This window comes from Bradysia coprophila, unplaced genomic scaffold (genome assembly GCF_014529535.1).
Source record: "Bradysia coprophila strain Holo2 unplaced genomic scaffold, BU_Bcop_v1 contig_111, whole genome shotgun sequence".
In the NCBI taxonomy this organism is placed as follows: Eukaryota; Metazoa; Arthropoda; class Insecta; order Diptera; family Sciaridae; genus Bradysia; species Bradysia coprophila.
The window spans coordinates 62,660-83,716 of NW_023503388.1; the positions used below are offsets into that span (position 1 = coordinate 62,660).

The window sequence follows — 21,057 nt, forward strand, 5'->3', positions numbered from 1 at the left end:
TAGTGGATGTTGGTCTAAAACATTGAATTTGTATCATATTTATTTATATTTCTTAACACCAAGAAGATCAACTACAAAATTGTTTTTTAGTAAATTAGAGAAATCTCGACAAAATAATTTCATTTTTTGTGAAGTAGTTTTATTTCATAATCATATCAGAAAGTTGTTTAAGTTGTAATTATCTGAAATTGATCATGTCCGGAGCGTTAGCGGAGGACTTGACGCAGTCTAACTTCCAAAAAAAGAACGAAGAAATTTTTTTGAGACGCGGCAACTATATATAGGCGAGAATTTAAGTTTCTTTCCTTTGGCCTGTATCACCACAAATCCTATTCTATCTTATTCGCGCTTCTAATACGAGCAAAACGAGCTATCACTCGACTATGTAACTTTAAAATTGCCGGAGATACATCGTTTTGAAGTTGGTCATTTTGATAGAAAATGCACCAAATTAACGTTTTCCAAACAATCAAAATCTTTCAACTTACTCTGTATGTTTCTATCTGTCTATCTGTCTATCTGTCTATCTATCGACGGTCGATCTCGGAAAATAGTCAGCCAATCTCCATGAAATTTTGCAGGAACCTCGGGGTGGGCATAAAAATGAAAATGTGATACGCCACTACCCCAGGAAAAACCAGAATTTTGTTTTATTGGCCTCGAAGTGGTTTCTGAGTGTGGTTTTCGAGGGTCGGGAACGCGTTTTCAGCTGTAGCTCAGCTGTATCGAAACCTGCAGGGGCGTGTGACCCATCAAATGAAAGGTATTCGCCACACGAATCGAACAAAAAAATAATTAGAAAAATTGGTGCAGATTTGGTTGAGCTAGAGTGGTCAGAGTGACCAAATTTTGAGCTACTCGAGCGTAGGATGAAAGGACTAATATTTTTTGGCTTATGATAGATAGAGATTTACTTTCTTCTTCATTCACATTCACATCAGATAGCTATAAAGCATCTTTCCGGTCTTTTTAACGTTGCGCTTTAGCAACGAACTAAACGAACAACGATGAAGACCAACCTATTACCACCTACAGCACGAGGCTAACAGGTTAATAATGCCTACAAACTGAAACAGCTTAAAGCTGAAATGCAGAGTTTTACGAGTAGAACACATTGGCATATGTGAAAAATGTCGAAAGTTGGAAATGGGTGGGTCAATTATGTTTTTAGAGGTATTTCTTGAATGGTGGCAGATAGAGAGTTACTTTTGAGCTACTCGAGCGTAGGATGAAAGGACTAATATTTTTTGGCTTATGATAGATAGAGATTTACTTTCTTCTTCATTCACATTCACATCAGATAGCTATAAAGCATCTTTCCGGTCTTTTTAACGTTGCGCTTTAGCAACGAACTAAACGAACAACGATGAAGACCAACCTATTACCACCTACAGCACGAGGCTAACAGGTTAATAATGCCTACAAACTGAAACAGCTTAAAGCTGAAGTGCAGAGTTTTACGAGTAGAACACATTGGCATATGTGAAAAATGTCGAAAGTTGGAAATGGGTGGGTCAATTATGTTTTTAGAGGTATTTCTTGAATGGTGGCAGATAGAGAGTTACTTTCTTCGGCAAAGTCTCAGAGTTTTACGAGTAGAAAAGAAGGGCATTTGCGAAAAATGTCGAAAGTTGGAAATGGGTGGGTCAATTGGGGTTTTGGAGATATTTCTTGAATGGTGGCAGATAGAGAATTACTTTCTTCGTCAAATTTTCGAATTTCGTCAAATTTTCGATTTTCGTTAAATTTCGTCAAATTTTCGAATTTCGTCAAATTTTTTAATTTTCGTCGAATTTTCGAATTTCGTCAAATTTTCGATTTTCGTCAAATTTTCGATTTTCGTCAAATTTTCAAATTTCGTCAAATTTTCGAATTTCGTCAAATTTTCGTATTTCGTCAAATTTTCGAATTTCGTCAAATTTTCGATTTTCGTCAAATTTTCAAATTTCGTCAAATTTTTAAATTTCGTCAAATTTTCGAATTTCGTCAAATTTTCGAATTTCGTCAAATTTTCAATTTTAGTCAAATTTTCGATTTTCGTCAAATTTTCGATTTTCGTCAAATTTTCGAATTTCGTCAAATTTTCGAATTTTGTCAAATTTTCGAATTTCGTCAAATTTTGGAATTTCGTCAAATTTTGTCAAATTTTCGAATTTCGTCAAATTTTCGAATTTCGTTAAATTTCGTCAAATTTTCGAATTTCGTCAAATTTCGTCAAATTTTCTAATTTCGTCAAATTTTCGATTTTCGTAAAATTTTTGAATTAAAACTGTAAACTGTTATAAAAAGCAGTGTTGATTACACTTCTAAAACGACTGATATCCCAACAAAAATCTCTTCGAGAAAAGTGTGACGCAGTCTTTGAAATACAATTTCTAAAATGAATGATATCGCTAGAGTTGACGCTTTCAGCTTCGTTACGCAAAAATTAAATTTTACACCCAATTAGTTCAAACAAGCTGGCTTAGTTTTTCTCATCATCTGCCAAATAATTTTTACCAAAAAAAAATTTGACTGGAAACAACCAAAATTTTACCAAAAAAATCTGCGTCGCATGCGGCAGATAAATTTTCTTGCTGGTCTGTTCCTGAACATTTGCCACTTTGCGACGCAGATTTTTTTGGTAAAATGTAACCTTAAACAAACAAACACAAAATGTTACAACACAACAACCCAAATACCATCGAAGCTTACAATGAAGGTCCATTATGATGCACTAAAAAGTTGGCAAAAATAGCAGATGTTTGGTTAGTCCACAATGGCCAAAAGCTACACAAATATCAGAATCAAAATATTGATCGCGCCAGAATAATTGTGACAAATCGAACGGTATATCAACAAAATTTGACAGTTCACAAATCACAGCTGTTCCGAATACTCAGTGCTCGCAACACTGCATAACCGAATCAGCTGAGTTCTTTCGAAGTTTGACACTAAGTCAATGTGCCGTTCTGAAATAATTTAGCCGCCGCCGATCCCTTACCAGTCGGCGCACCGCCGCCGACTATTTTAAAACCGGCACACACCTCTAATTTTCGTCAACTTCCGACTTAACTTCTAAAACGACTGATATCCCGGCAAAAACTCTTTCAGAGCAAAGTTGGACGCAGTCTACAGTCTATATGTGTGATAACTTCTAAAACAAGTGATATCGCTAGAGGTGACGCTGTCAGCGTCGTTACGCAAAATTGAATTTCACAGCCAATTAATTGAAATTAGCTGATCTAGTTTTCCAAACCATTCGCCAATTTTTTTTTTTCAGAAAAAATTTTAACCAACAGAATTTTGACTGAAAAATTTTCAACAAAAAATTCTGCGTCGCAAAGTGGCAGATGCTCACGGACAAACCTACGAGAACATTTAATCTGCCACATGCGACGCAGAATTTTTTGTTAAAAATTTTTCAGTCAAAATTCTGTTGGTTAAAATTTTTTCTGAAAAAAAAAAATTGGCGAATGGTTTGGAAAACTAGATCAGCTAATTTCAATTAATTGGCTGTGAAATTCAATTTTGCGTAACGACGCTGACAGCGTCACCTCTAGCGATATCACTTGTTTTAGAAGTTATCACACATATAGACTGTAGACTGCGTCCAACTTTGCTCTGAAAGAGTTTTTGCCGGGATTATAAGCATTTTGATAATCCATAACTATCTTGCCATCAAGTCGACGTAATATATATTATGCACCTGTTGCCAAGATTGGTATTTTGACGTGTAGGACATTAGTGCCCTAGCCGAAGGCGTGGGTCATAATGCCTACACGTCAAAATAACAGTCTGGCAATAGGTGCATATCATATTTTATCTGTCGAGAACATATATATCGAGATAAACAAAAACTCCCTAGAGTGATAAGCTCGAGATTATCGTTCTAGACAGATAAATTCAATTATGTTAAAATACATAATAAATACTATAAGCTGCTAATATGGTGTCTACCGTAGATGAATTCAATAAAATTCATTTTTTTAAATCTTTGTGGAAGAGAAATACTTCTCGCACGTATTATATTCGAGCCGGCTGTATAACTACCTTACCACACTTTTTAACAGGGGTCACGAATGATATACGCATAGCACGTAGGAAATTTCGCTCAGTGTGCTTCGTGTTGCAGTCAGAAAGACGTTGTTTTCCTATTTTTGACTAATAATTAGAGTAACTAGAACTGGTACAATAATTATCATAAATCGTAAACCGCATTGAAATTAAATTAAGTTTGAAAAGAAAAAAAAACCTATGTTATTGCTCACAACAGTGACGATGTGATATTGTAAAGGTTGTGAAATAGCCTCAGTATGATGGTTTTTGATAAAAAGTTTGAGTCCTGTAATAACCAGAAGGATCACTCTTTTAGTTCCACAAAAGGGTGGTACTATTGCAACGCTGGTTTTGCAATAACACTTTTTCAACCGATATTGTTGGAAATTACTTGGAATAGAACACTAAGTTAAGATAAATATCCCGTTTGAATTTGAAACACGAGGATTTCGAAGCAGACGTTCAGGACAAAGCATTTACTTATGGTGAATGGTCATAGTTGACAAATTCCCAAAAATCCGATTTCAAAAAAAAAAATTAAAAGGTAGTCGAAATTGTGAGGTCAAAGTCGAAGATATGCCCGTTAGGGAATGCTCTTCCTGAGTTAGGGTCGCAGTTGTGCAGTTGAAGTTTTAAGACTTACACTGTTCTTACAGAAATTTCTCGAGGTACACAAAACTTACATGGTCGTGCGGGGTATCATTTGAAAGGTAATTTTAAGGCCGATGCTAATGGCACGCGCGTGCGAATAGTGTATAATAGATTATTCGCACGCGCGTGCGATTAGTGTATCATAGACTATTCGCACGCGCGTGCGATTAGTGTTTAAGAGACTATTCGCACGCGCGTGCGATTAGTGTTTAATAGACTATTCGCACGCGCCCTAATCTTTGGCTAGTCAGAAAGTATTAGAATTCTTGTTTATTTTGCATATACAATGTGTTGTAGCACAGCACTGCTACTAACATGAACAGTGTTCATTGAACACTCATTCTTCCAACGACAAAAAGCCTTCAAATTTTCAAAGATATCTATTGCTTGTGCTCAACGCACTCCAAGCTAAAGTGATCATAGTGGTCTGCTGCAGAAAGTACTCTATTTTACATGAAAATATTTATTCCGGTGTTTTTTGTTGTGTGACATATTGTGAAGTTTCAGTACCCTATTCAGAGTACGACTCATGCTTGAAGTGCGTTGATGTGTTGTGTGTTTTCATTTACACTCCAAATATTTCTTATTTTCATTCTAGTAGCAGAGTTGTGGTTGTAGTCGCACGTTAAAACTTTTTTTTTCGAATAATTGTCCCTATGATGCAGTCACAGATGGTGCAAAGTTCGGAGCAATTCTGAAGATGTAGTATTCAGTTATATTTGGCATTACCTGAGTAGGGGGAAACCTTATGTGGTTGTCCAGAGATGCGAAATCAACGAAAAAAAATGGTTCCTTCTGTAATGTTTGTCATCGCTCTAACTTGAGTAAATCGATTCAGATTTTGATAAACTATTTTGCTCCCGTTTCGTAATCGTAAAATTAGAGCTATTATAGGGGACTGGTTTTTCGCATATAAATCTTCGGAGCTATGCAACCAATGGCATCGTTAGGCACAGCTGACGAAATCTATACCTCCCCTAACAGGGGAAAAAATTGTCAATATCGGATGATGGGATCGGAAGTTAGAGCTACTTTTTTTGCTTCTATCTTGTGTAAATTTCATCTGATTTTCGTGAATTTTTTTATTTTAGTTTAAAAGGTATGTATGACTGTAAAGCAAAGGTATTGTTTTTAGAGCACTAATAAAATTTTTGCCATATTGGGTTTTAGTGTTTTTGCCCACTTCTTTGAGTCATTTTCAAGCGATTTTCATTAATTATTTAGAGATGCAGTTTTACAGTGTAATATTGTAATATGATTGAAGCTTTGACACTGATAGGTGTTTCAATGAAACAGTTTCATACGGGTCGACGCAGCTTATGTTTTTGTAAAAGTAGTGACTAGGTGACTTTGTTTTCTTTTGTAGAAGGAATCAGTGGCTGTGTCTCGGTCATTTTGTAAAAGGAGTCACTAGATGACTTAGCTTTATTATGTAAAACGGATCAGTAATTGTGTCTCAGTCATATTGGGAAAGGAGTTACTTTTGACTTCGGTTTATTTTGTAAAGGGAATCACTAGGTGACTTCGTTCTCTTTTGTAGGAGGAATCAGTGGCTGTGTCTCGGTCATTTTGTAAAAGGAGTCACTAGATGACTTCGTTTTATTTCGTAAAAGGGATCAGTAGTTGTGTCTTAGGCATATTGTAAACGAAGTCACTGTTGACTTCGTTTCGTTTTGTAAAAGGAATCATTAGGTGACTTCATTGTTTTTTGTGGGGGAATCATTAGTTGTAACTCGGTCATTTTGTAAAAGGAGTCACTAGATGACTTCGTTTTATTTTGTAGAAAGGATCAGTAGTTATACCTCTGTCATTTTGTAAAGAGAATCACTAGTTGACTTCGTTTTGTTTTGTGAGCGCGTGCGATTAGTCCATTATACACTAATCGCACGCGCGTGCGAATAGTCTATTAAACACTAATCGCACGCGCGTGCGAATAGTCTATTATACACTAATCGCACGCGCGTGCCATTAGTCACTTCGTAATTTTAATGTGCTTTTGGGCCAAATAGGGTCTTATGTGGTTTGGATGCATATGCGATGAAACAGAAGTTGAACTGGTTAAGTGCCCATATTTCATCGCATTGTTCAAATGTTAGAATTTTCGTACTACGCGCAAAAGTCCATGTTCAAATGTTACAATTTTGCATTCTACGCGCAAAAGTCCATGTTCAAATTTAACAATTTCCATTCTACGCGCAAAAGTCCATCTGAAATGTAACAATTTTCGTACTACGCGCAAAAGTCCATGTTCAAATGTTACAATTTTGCATTCATTTGAACATGGACTTTTGCACGTAGAATGCAAAATTCTAACATTTGAACAATGCGATGAAACATGGCCACTTAAACAATTCACCTTCTATTTCATCGTAGATGCATCCAAACTACATGAGACAATATTTAGCCCAAAAGCACATAAGATTATCTTTCAAAGGATACCCCACACGACCATGTAAGTTTTGTGTACCTCGAGAAATTTCTGTGAGAACAGTGTAAGTGTTCGGTTGAAAACTTCAACTGCACATATTTCAGTGTGGATGAACTTTAAAGCCAATAAGTCTTTATTCGGCTCAATAGTAACATGTAATTTACCTTTCTAATGACAACCAACACGACCCTGTACGGCTCGTGTAACTGGAGAAATTTTGGTGAGAAAAGTGCAAGTTTTCGGTTTTGGATCACCTTTCACCAGCCACACAAGCTTTGAAGAATTTTTTTGAAAGTGGTTTTGGCTTCTAGGGTCGAAGTCCTTTCTGGGTACAATATAAAAAATTCCAATAGTCCAATATTAAAATGCGTCGGATTTCGGTAGGCTGTTTTTCAAAAGCATCCCTCAGTGGTAAATGCCGATGATATTAATTTTATTTATTTATTTGGAATAATCATCGACAGCATATTTCAAATATCCAACTGATGATGAGCGATTACAACGATTAACAATTAACGATTAACAAATTGAATATAATGAGCACCATCGTTTATCCCACAAATATGTACAATTTTTGTAATTTCAAAGTCTCAATTTTACAATAATAATCCGATTCGCAAGTTCTAATATAGGATTTTGGGTTGGGAACGTATTGCTTCTATTTAGATCTTGCTGCTTTTTCCGTGTTACTTTTCATTCCGTTAGAAATAACGATCATTCCAACAAATATGCAGACTACAGAGCTCTTTATGGTGCTTTTTTGAGTATCGAATGAACATTATTTGAAACATGAGTTCATGAATACAATTAACTAATTGAACATTGGAACAACTAAATTTATGACTGCTGTTGGTATGCTGTTGGTATAAGGAAATTCATTAATGACTGTGATTGTGATGACAGTCAATTCATCAATTAAATGGATGAAGACAAATTTATTAAAATAAACTTTCTATGAATTTGAATTTCGAATAAATCCGGCAGAAGTATTGTGGCAATATCCATTTTACATATACCTCAATGGTACCGAAAATTTGTATTGCTTTAAGTACGCACACAAATTTCTAGCTTAAATTAACATTCTAACATTTCAAAAATGCAAATAAAATGACATTAAAGTTTTGAGATAATGTTTCAACTCAACACATACCCTTATTTCCGTTTGTAACATTAAAAATTCTATAAGTTTTTAATGCCCTACCTAAAGAACTTATCTATTTTACATTCTTATGCATTTCCAAAAATAATCTGAAATATTTTAAATTGTTCCGTACAGCCCATGTAATGCAATCAAATGGGGCAAAAAAAATCTCACTGATTTATTGCCATAGATTAGAATAAATATTTCTCGACGACACGAACACAATTCCATGGTATAATATAGAATAGACCTTCCTTTTCAATACCTCACTTTAACTTAAATTATGCCATGCACTCGATAATTTACTTGGAAAATTTTCATTTAGTTGAAAACTAATTATAGCAGATTGCGCGCCCCCGGAAAGTCAAATGCAATGCCATGTGTTTATGACTACGGTATATATGTGTGTTATGTCTGCATATAACAACAGGATTATTTGCCTAATGCCATAAGTTTTTTCGTTTTGTTCACGCTTACAAAATGAATGTGCAGTGTGAGTAATATTTATTCGAAAATGTTTTGTTGTATGAATACGTACAGTGCCGTCCGATATCAATGTTATGTTTTTGTAGGTAGGTACCCTGTTGTCTATTAATGTAAAAATGTAAATTAAAAGAAAAGTTTTCAACATATTTCAGAATAAATGGTCGAAATTGTGATTGTTTCAGTTCTCGAAAATGGCAGGGCGCTCGTAATTGACGCGCCTACCCTATTCGGTTAAAAATTTATCCCAACAAAAATCTCTTCGAGAAAAGTGTGACGCAGTCTTTGAAGTACAATTTCTAAAATGAATGATATCGCTAGAGTTGACGCCTTCAGTTTCGTTACGCAAAAATTAAATTGTACACCCAATTAGTTCAAACAAGGTGGCTTCCTCATCATCTGCCAAATAATTTTTACCAAAAAAAAATTGACTGGTGTCGAACACCTTTCATTTGATGGGTCGCACGCCTCTGCAGGTTTCAATACAGCTAAGCTACAGCCGAAAACGCGTTCCCGACCCTCGAAAACCACACTCAGAAACCACTTCGAGGCCAATAAAACAAAATTCTGATTTTTCCTGGGGTGATGGCGTATCACATTTTCATTTTTATGCCCACCCTGAGGCTACTGCAAAATTTCATGGAGATTGGCTGACTAGTTTCCGAGATCGAGATCCGAGGTCGATAGATAGATAGACAGATAGATAGACAGATAGATAGAAACATACAGAGTAAGTTGAAAGATTTTGATTGTTTGGAAAACGTTAATTTGGTGCATTTTGTATGAAAATGACAAATTTCAAAACGATGTATCTCAGGCAATTTTAAACCTACATAGTCGAGTGATAGCTCGTTTTGCACGTATTTGAAGCGAGAATATGAAAGAATAGGTTTTGTGGGGTTATAGTCTAAAGGGCAGAAACTGAAATGTTCAACTATACATAGTTGCCGCGTCTCAAAAAAAAATCGTTCTTTTTTTGGGGGTTAGGCTGCGTCGAGTCCTCCGCTATCGCTCCGGACATGATTTGATCTCATAATCTTTTAACTAAATCAAATCGAAATGTTTTTGAAACGCGAAACCGATTAATTTGTAGAATATTATCGTGTTTTCAATTTTCAATTTAAAGTCTGTCACCTGCTCTAGCCACTTTTTTGTCAATTGTCATGACAACAGAATGATAGCAGTTGATCGACTCAGAAAATCAGTAAGACAATTAGGGCAGCTATTACTCGAAATAGTTATTTATACAACCGAGTGATAAATGCTTTTTTAGGCATTAGATGTGAAGATTGTCACTCGAGGCCGTAGGCCGACATTTGAGCAAAGTTAACTTAGATTGAATCTTCAATTTATTGTAAACTCATTTATGGTGTAAATTTAAATTAATCAAGAATCTCCATGTACGCATGTAATGGACTAAAGTCTACCATGCACACATTAAAAATGCGATGACAATCTCTACCCCTCTCTCAACGTTACTTTCGATGTAAATTATTACTTTAGCGAAAAGTTTCACTATACATATACATATTTACGCACATGTAACTAGCACCAATATTCAAACAAAATTATGCGTCTTGACGACGTCTAAGCTATTTCAGTATTTTATTTTTGGTTCTTATTATTTTATTGTTTATTTTTTGTTGTACATACAAGCACGGAATTTTGAAAACCGACACATTTTCTGTTCATGTGTTTTACTTGAGTTTCTGATTTCTCCATATAAAAATGCATGCAAAATTCACAAAAAACCAATATACCACGAAACAGAAAATGTGTCGGTTTTCAAAATTCCGCTAGTGTAATTGGTGTATTGCGGATTTAATGTTCCATTTTATTATGAAACGAAAGTGATGAAGGAAAAATGTGTACCATTAACAAATTTTATGTTTTTTTATATATGAGCGTGATGTTATTTTGTATTACCTTCAGCTGTATAAGGAACGCGACTTTGAGCTACACTTCTTGTTTGCTCCAATAAATTTGCAAAAATTTCACGTTGCTCACGAGGCTGTTCCACTCCAAAAGCGAGTGTCTGTATTTGTTTCGTGTGATTGTTGTTCGTCATAACCTCTGTACACTGTAGTTCTATTAACAATTGTTAGGATTGACGACTGTTGCATCTAATAGCGAAAGGTGGCGCTGATGTAGAATATGTGAATATGTGTTATTTTTCAATAACTTTATTGAATATTTATTTTGTTTCACAATAATCTTCCATAAGTTCTTTTTTTAAATTAATTATTGTTATGAGTTCGATGTTCTGACTGACTCGCGTCTCACGTCGAGCCTCTATTTACGCAATCTCAACTGTTCTAAATGGTGTTATAATCCAGAATGATGTGATTTCTAACCAATCATACTTAGCTGATGCAACCTTCCAAAGTATTGCATCATCTACATAAAATATCCAGTAACATCAATGAAGTACATCATGTGACATCAATTCAAACCAATTATTCTTTACCACTAATTTTCAATCACATAGCAATCCCAACTGTAGCCATGTTTGTATAACACAATTCTAGACCAATCAAATTAAAGTATGACATCATTTCAGACCAATCATATTTCTTTAAATTATCAATCTGGTCTCCCTTAAAATGCAACCATTTTTAAATCTCTGATCATGTTAAGACATGTAAACAAATCATGTAAACCAAATAATGCAAATAAAATGTTTTCAAACTTAGACATGTTGATCAACCATATTTAATTGTTAGTTCGTCCTTCTAATGAAATCAACACCCTCTTGCATAACTATAACCAGTCAGATCGAGAGGGACACAACAACGGAGAATCCTGTCCCACCATTCGCTCATATTCTCCATTCATTCGAGGTTTTCCCGCCGTTCGCTCCACTCATTTGCTTGTATTTTCCACTCATTCGCCAATATTTTCCTGCATTCGACCACTTTTTCCTACATTCGACCACATTTTCCTACATTCAGGCGCGGATCCACCTATGTGCGGTCGAGGCGGTCGCCGGGAGTCAGAAGAAGATTTTTATATGTAAAAAAATTTGTCAAAACGAAAATCGCCCAGGCAAAAATTTATTGTCTTCTAACTGTCCGAGTCAGAATAAAAGCTGGATCCGCCCCTGCCTACATTCGACCACATTTTCCCGTAATTCGAACAGTTTCATTTTTTATTAAGTGAAACATACTAGACATCAAAATCTGAAGTGAAAGCATTTTTGCTCATAATGTCCACATCTGGGCTTGAACTAGCAACCTCTGGTTTATAAATCCAGCGCCTATCCAACTCGACCAACGAGACGAGCAAAAATGAAGTCATTTCAGATGTTTATGTGCCACATTTAACGTTAACCACTAATGCCAACAATATTCACGTCATTACTAGCTCACAGGCTCGCATGAATATTGTTTGCCACAAATCAGTAACCACGCTGATCTATCCAACACATTTCGTTCTCCATTCGTATTTACACGAACAGTTTCACGTCATTCGCTCATAATTTGCGCTCGTTCGTTCCACTCATTCGCTCATATTTCCCTACATTCGCTCCAATGGCGAATGCAGCCTGTCACACCATTCGCTCTTGTTGTTTCCCCCTCGAATCAGATATTATGATTTATATCAAATAAGAATGAAAAGCTGACTTTGCACTTTTACATTGATATGAAGTTCAAATCCGTACAAAACACAAAATTATACGGAAGCTCATTTTTTTCCATAAAGCATTCCATTTCGGGATTAGTTCAATTTTGTCCCCGCAGAACTCCATATAAAACATAAGCTAACGCCGACCCGTACGAAACACCTATCCGTATCAAAATGTGGCACCATCTCCCTCTCTCTTTATTCTCTGCTGACAATCTATGAGCTCTTTCAAATCACTTACATTACCCACCCTTTTTGTTGTTCATTTTAACTAAAATGCAATATGGCCGCCGGCAGCCATTTTGTTAGAAGACCGGAAATAGTACTGACGCCTCACATTCGTTAATACTTTTCTAACAAAGAAAAATCATGAAATTTGGTCAAAGACTACTCGAGTTATTGACAAAAACACCACCTTCACTGTATAAGCAGTGTGTTTGTATGAGAGAACTGGTAGAACAGCTTAATCAAACATAGACATAAATTGGGTTGACATTTCCTGTGATTTTTCTTCTGACCGAAATTGAGATTTACTCAAAGTTACACATATGTGTACAACAACATTTAATTAAATTATATAAATATTTGACTTTTTGATGATTACTTTTTCCACTACTTGTTGTTGCAAATAGCCAATATATAGTTAGAATCAGCAGTAAATCTAATGTTAATCAAAATTCGAAGCAAAACTTAATGTTTTATCAGCTTCATTGCCAACACCCCGCGTTTTTTGTAATTGTGACCAAAACCAAAACTTTACCAACTAATTAGATTACTTCGCCTTCGCCCAATGCTGCAAACTCAAAACGATCATAAGAAGTTAACGAAAAGAAGTCTGCTTGAATTTCTTACGAGGGGAATACTATTTTAAAAAATCATGTCCCACCCTTTTTTATTTCCGGATATTTCCTAGAGTTTGATTCATTGCTTCGTAACTGGTTACGATCAAAATTGTTGATAATAAATACTTAAAATTATCATTTCGTTTCTATGTGGACCACGTTTTATGGTTCCCCTAGTTTTCTACCCCTTGACTTTTCCGAACTCATTTTAAATTAATTTGACTTCTTTTCAAACTAGTGTAAAGTTCATTATTGTCGAAGTCAAACTAAAGAAAAAAATGCTTGCCATAAAAATTATGCACATACATTTATAAGCAGCCCAACAAAAAAATAATTCTTTCCATAAAAACTATTAAAACTTTTTTGAATTCATTTCTGTTTTGTGTAAAATAATTCATTTTACTTTTCTCTTTATATTTTTATGAATGTTTATTTTGGATGGATGAAGGTTGTTTGCTTTTTGGAGATAGCTTGCATTGTTTCGAAAATTTCAAAATATAATTCTAACTTTACTTACAAATGCATTTTAATGTTCAATGCGAAATGGTTGCTTTTCAATAGCATTCAGATCTGTCAAGTTCATCCCTAGATTCCTTATTATGAGTACAGTGCACTTTTTTCCAAATTGTACATTCTTTACAAATGCTTAACCTCACTTCGAAGGTAAGCAAATTTTATATAAGCGAACTTAAGCACACTCGATCTACCATATCATGTCCGGAGCGATAGCGGAGGACTTGACGCAGTCCAACCCCCAAAAAAAGAACGAAGAAATTTTTTTGAGACGCAACAACTATGTATAGCCGAAAATTTGAGTTTCTACCCTTTGGTCTGTATCAACACAAAACCTATTCTATCATATTCTCGCTTCAAATACGAGCAAAACGAGATACATCGTTTTGAAATCTGTCATTTTCATACAAAACAACCAAATTGACTTTTTCCAAACAATCAAAATCCTTCAACTTACTCTGTATGTTTCTATCTATCTATCTATCTATCTATCGACGATCGACCTCGGAAACTAGTCAGCCAATCTCCATGAAATTTTGCAGGAGCTTCAGGGTGGGCATAAAAATGAAAATGTGATACGCCATTACCACAGGAAAAATCAGAATTTTGTTTTATTGGCCTCGAAGTGGCTTCTGAGTGTGGTTTTTGAAGGTCGGGAACGCGTTTTCGGCTGTAGCTCAGCTGTAGTGAAACCTACAGTGGCGTGTTTTACCAAAATTTTACCAAAAAAATCTGCGTCGCACGTGACAGATAAATTTTGTTACTGGTCTGTTCCTGAACATCTGCCACTTTGCGACGCAGACTTTTTTGGTAAAATTTTGGTTGTTTCGAGTCAAATTTTTTTTTGGTAAAAATTATTTGGCAGATGATGAGAAAAACTAAGCCAGCTTGTTTGAACTAATTGAGTGTAAAATTTAATTTTTGCGTAACGAAGCTGAAGGCGTATCATTCATTTTAGAAATTGTACTTCAAAGACTGCGTCACACTTTTCTCGAAGAGATTTTTGTTGGGATTTATTTATGATATTAGAACTGTAAAACGGTATCTTCTTGGTTCTAGATGTAAAAAACAAAGATTCTCAACTTCGTCTCCCAACTGAGATGCTGTTTTACAGTTCCAGTGGCATAAATATCTATTACCACAGATGTGTAACAGAAAACCGACCAAGTTTTTTTTTTCTTCTATAATTAATGCTTCAGCCGGCTTTTACATAACTTAATATGTATAATTTATACGGAGCATGTCAAAACTTTTGTTATCATTCCTTTTTCATGTATCATTTTCAATGTATAAATATATAAAAAAAACGAATTAAAACTTAGACTTAGATCAAATAAATTTTTTAACTTGCTTATCGTTCAGCACATTTACAGTTTTTAACATTCATAAGTATCGACATATTATACATTTCTTATTTTGATTACTTCTCTTATTTCTCCATATACTCGTTATGAAGAAATGAGAGAAGTTTATTTCTCCAACTTCTCTCATTTCTCCATAACGAGTATATGGAGAAATAAGAAATGTTTAATATGTCGATAGTTTTGAATGTTAAAAACTGTATTCGTTTTTCAATGTGGAATCCACATCGTTTTCTACACTTTCAGTAGGAGAAACGTAAATAGAGTCATTGTACTCATTCTTCCGTTTGGAATGGAAGAAATGAATAGACATATGTTTCTGCTGTATGATAGAATGGGAATGTGGAACGAATACAATGATGGAAACAAACAAAGCCCACGAAAAGTAAAAGTGTTGAGTTCAGTTTATGCAACAAATTGTCGTTTTCTCACAATGGGTCGTGATAATGTTGATCGTCATTATCGAATCAAACTGGTTTTTAAATTCAGAAAAGTAGATTAAGAAAAGATTGGAAAGCTTCTTAAATGGCCCCAGGGTACGCCCTTGACTGATTAGACTTTCGTTCATTTTGCTAATCTACTTTTTTTGTTAAAAATTTTCTTTATAAAGAAATTATTCTAATTAGTTTTTAGATTTATAACAAATCAAATATGTTTGAAATAGCATTAGCATCGTCATTTTCAAACGTTTTCAAAATTGATGCACAATTTCCTCTCTGAATTTCTATTGAATATTGTTGTATCAAGAAATTTGTCGAGCGCTTTTCTCCAGTTTTTTTGACTTTCGTAGAATGTGAACTTGCAAAATACATAAAATACCAGATCAGATTCTGTATTTCTTCGTTTGTATGGTTTCTTTTTATTGTCGTTTTAGACGCATTGCAGCGCGTTTGGACTAATGGATTTTAATCGAAGAAAAAAAACTTTACCTGCCCTTTTACACAAGCTTTAAAACGCAGTTACACTTGTGGAAAAGTAAATTCGTCGTATTTTCTGAACTGGGTTGTTGATGATGATGATGATGATGATGGTGATATTGGTGATGTTTTCATTTTCTAACGAATATAACGAATACAACGAATATAAATAAATAGAATCCCAAATCAGAAATTTAATTTTAATGTTATTACTCTTGTTCATCGTTCAGATGTTATTGCTTCTCCATATAAATGATGTTAAATCAAAATAAAATATTAAAATTTAGATCAATGTTTATATCTTTTAGATGTTAAATATATATGCATGCAAAGTACAATGAAACATCTAGAGCACTATTGTAGTCGTTTATCCGCATAGAACGATAAAATTTGGGTGATAGCATTCAATAGTAAATATTTATGAAGCATCGAAAAGAGATGTTAACGATTTGTTAGGAAATCAGTCTCTAATCTTGTTAGTGGCGTAGAGAGATGCGGGAATTCGCCTTTTTTTTAAAGAAAATATGAAAAAAATAAATCACTTCATTTGAGACAGTAAACAATTAACCTGAAAGTTCTGGTCACTCTGCGTAAAGTACATAATAGCAATACATTCAATGCTTTTGCACCACTTTCCTTTTAAAACCGTCTTTTTTAATGGATCCTACAATGACCAAACTACCAAACGAACGATAATCAGCGGTCAGGTATTCTAAGTTTAAGATTGTCTAACAGTCGAGTATTATCCAAAAAAAATAAATCATTCTTGATTTGCAAACAAAACAATTAGCTATTTGTATTAGCTCGAGGGCCAACTATGTATAAAGTGTCATCCATTTCATAGATTGTGAAAGTACTCAAATTTGTTGGTTGTTAAAATAACAAAACTTACACTTTTTACCAACTAATTGCCGAAACATTTTTTTTTTCAAAAATTATTTATTTCTTGAAAAATTACATTTGCGAAAAAGCACAAAAAAATATTTAAAATGTAATTTATGAATGGTCCTTTCCTACTTTTTCTATGGCGTTTTGCCTACTTAATAACTTATTATGATACAGTCAGAGGCAGTGAAATTTCAATCACAATCAAAACTATTCATACGGTTGAAGGTGCTCAACACACGCGCGTATTGTATGTGTCGATCAGCTGAAAAACAGATGAAGAAAATTCATGCCGAAATAGAGTAAAGTCAGCCTGGCATGAGAGGTTCATTTTTGAAACGTCAAAGAAGGGACCTAATACACTGTATGAAAATTAACTCAAATGAACACTGACATGAATTCAAAAATTTTATTCCCAAAACACAATGTCTACTAGATAGTTCAGGTCCCTAGTCAAATTCAAATCAAGCGCTCTGTATGTAATTTTAGGATGCAAAAAAAAATCGCCAAGAACAAAAAAATTTCCCAAAGTTTTAAAGCTATACAAGTTTATTGTTTTTTTTTAGAATATTAAAGCTTTTAGAGTGATTCGCTCGAATACACATTATCTTATCGTAATAACAAACCAAGTTGTGAAACCGCAATACAAATCAATTTCCTCTTCATCATCCACTATGCGTTTTTTCTCCTTCTATTTTTATTTATTTGTACTCAATTGTACATAAGCTAAAGATTTTCTCAAAGGTTTTATTGAAAATGATAACATTGAATGGGCCATACAGAAAAGATGCGGTGAATTTCACAATTTCTGAATGAAAAATAAAAAAAAACATTTTCTCGGATTTTGTTTCGTATGAAAAATGAGTTTTTATGGGATTTGGATTCGGTGCTCAGAAAGGAATACTTTCCGGCTTTTGATACTTTATTTTTTGGGGATTTTTATAATCAGCAATTCAATACAAGATTTTAGGCGACTATAAATTATGCACTTCATTGCACAGCCGGGATTATGTGTTAAGTGGAATTTAAACTTTGTATATAGGTTCAATAGAAACTAACGTCGACTATTCGGTTCGAATTTTATTTAGTCATAATGTTTACGTAGCATCATCCCGATTTGAAGTTGTCTAGTTTAAGAACAAAAATAGAAGCTATTCCACAACTACTCTTAGGTAAGTTTCGAAAGTAATTCCTCATTAGACGTAAGATTCTTGAAAGTAATTAGTGGCTTCTGTAAATTTTAATGGCGAATTGTATGGCCTGATATAATTATTACAAAAAGTTTCGAACGTCCTTAAAAATAATTTCTTTCTTCAATTTTTTGTCCTTAGTACAAAATGTACATACTATAAAACAAGCCATTAGCACATCAATTTCAACAAAAGCGATTTTCCTCTCGTTTCTAAAAATATAAATCTACAGAGAACGGAACGGAAAGTGTTGAAAACTTTGTGGACAACAAAAATGACTTATTCTTTTTGTGATTTATTTTCGAGTTCTTTTTTTCTGTATTTCAAACGACACGTGAAATATCCTTTCGGGATGTTTAACAAATGTTTCCTATGAGGAACGAATGAAGTGAAATGGTCTAGACATAAAGATTTGCTGATATAAATGAAATATAGTGTGTGAAACGTGTTTTTGCGGTTTGGTAATGTATTTTAATGGATACGAAGTGTTAGCTTATTGAGAAGTGTCGTGAATACAACATCGACATAGTCTTGCTATTCATAGACTTCGAAAAAGCTTTCGATTCAGTGGAAACATGGTCGATATTGGACGCATTAGACGAATGTAGAGTAGACTCAAGGTACTCCAACACAATTCGATATGTGTACAAAAATGCTACTTCATGTATAAAACTTCATAAGAGCACGGAGAAATTCAGAATTGGCCGAGGTGTAAGGCAGGGTGACACCATTTCACCGAAATTATTCACGGCGATTCTGCAGAGTATTTTTAGGAAGTTAAACTGGAGTAAAATGGGATTAAAGATAAATGGAGAGTACCTGAGCAATCTCCGCTTCGCTGATGACATTGTACCGATAGCAGCGAATCTAGGTCAGGCTCAGCTTATGCTACAACAGTTAAGTGAAGAGGCGAGCAAAGTTGGCCTCAAGATGAACTTATCGAAAACAAAAGTCATGACCAACATCGGGGACGATAGAGAAATCAAAATTGGTGACACTGTCATTGAACGAGTCGACAGCTATGTATATCTAGGACATAAACTGAAGTTAGGTCTGGACAACCAAACTGCAGAAATAAGACGTAGGATTGGTCTTGCATGGGCAGCGTTCGGAAAACTCAGACTAATTTTCAAAAGCAAAATGAATAATAGTCTGAAACGCAAAGTTTTCGACACTTGTGTCCTTCCAGTGCTCACTTATGGAGCGGAAACGTTAACTTTAACAAAAGCATCCGAAGATAAATTGAGAGTGACACAAAGAGCCATGGAACGGAGTATGCTTGGAATAACACTCAGAGACAGAATGACGAATCAATGGATTCGACAACAAACCAGGGTCGTTGATGTCATGGAAAGAATAGCATCTCTGAAATGGAGCTGGGCGGGACATATTGCAAGAAGGACAGACGAACGTTGGACCAAAAAGATCATGAACTGGCGACCATATAAAAGACGAGCTATAGGTAGACCACCAGAGAGATGGACAAACGGAATTAAGAATATTGCAGGTACAAACTGGCAGCAAATGGCAATGGATCGTACGAAATGGAAAGAAGTTGGAGAGGCCTACATCCAGCAGTGGATAGAAACAGGCTGAAAAAGAAGAAGAAGAAGAAGTGTTAGTCTTGTATGTGTTGTTACTATCTATTATTCATTTCGAAACAGAGACCAGCAGAATATCTTCATATCTATTGTAGAAACTAATAGAAAATAAAGGCTTATCAGAACTGATCCTAACTTGTTGCAGTTGTTATCAAATAAGCACACATGTACAAATACAATGTATATATGGCAATAGATATATATGTATGTGAGGTAAGATATATATAGATACGGTTACATTTGGCGTTTTTGTTGAGCTAGTATTTGCTAATGAATAAGTACGATAAGAGTAAAAACATATGAAAGAAACTGTAATTGCCGACATACGTATGGGGCCATTCAAATAGTGCGCACGCACCTGAAGGGGGGAGGGAGGTTTCCGAAAATCGTGCAAAAGTGTGCGGTGTTTCCAAAAAGCGTGCGCACTATTTTTAAGAAAAATTATTTTAGTTTCACTTTGCAATTTTGAGTTATTCTTCAACAGAAACTCTCTCTCTATCTCGTAGCTCCGCTCTTCCGCTTCAGGCTAGGTCTTCTTTTGGATGTAGAAATTTTGCAAAGTTCGTTATACCTCAGTAAACGCGAAAATAAGAATTGTCTGAAGAGGAAATGCAGAGCTACGAGATGAAGAGAGCTTACGTTTCATTGATATGACCAAACTGTGAGCGCGTACGGCAATTATTCGATAAGGTTCACTGGTGCATCGTCAAGAGGAAATCGTACACCTTATGTTTGTAATGAATGTTCGTTGTCCTCAGCATTTGCATTCCTCGTCGAATAAAAAAAGTGTTTGGGGATCCACTCTTATCGTGTTATCGACAACCATTTTCATACATTTTTGGTTTTAGACCATAAGGTTCATGTATTCTTAATGATAGTGTACATTTTGTGACAAACATTTGCGAGTGATTTTTATCCGTTTCACCTGAAGTCCAGACAAAATGCCATAGAGTCTGAAAACTTGGCAATTGACTGGGGATGTATAATATACTGGGGAAAAGGCCTGAAGAATGGACGATTTTTTTTAGTTTCATGCGTTAATTGACGACTGATTTTTTGTGTCTGTTCACGTCCTGGATGTGTTCTTTAAACATTGTGGCTATTCGCACGTGAGCGCGAATAGCCATTGCACATTGGATTTGACTATTCGCACGCGTGTGCGAATAGCCATCACACACTGTGAAATAACTATTCTTTAATAACTATTCTTTAAAAAGGGAAAAGAATTTGTCACTCGAAAAAATAATTTTGAGAATAAAAACAAATAAAAATAAAAATATTCATAACACCTAAAGAATGTCACGGCCAAAAATATGTACATATTTTTCACAGCGCAGCTGAAACTTCAGGAGCATTTGTTGAAAAAAAAAATTCTGTTTACCT

The 21,057-nt window shown here is 34.9% G+C and overlaps 1 long non-coding RNA gene across 1 annotated transcript in view; it reads left to right on the forward strand.

Moving 5' to 3' along the window:
• The window catches only part of LOC119073053, a 144,856-nt gene that overhangs the window by 45,686 nt on the left and 78,113 nt on the right, over nucleotides 1–21,057 (forward strand). The window lies entirely within an intron of this gene.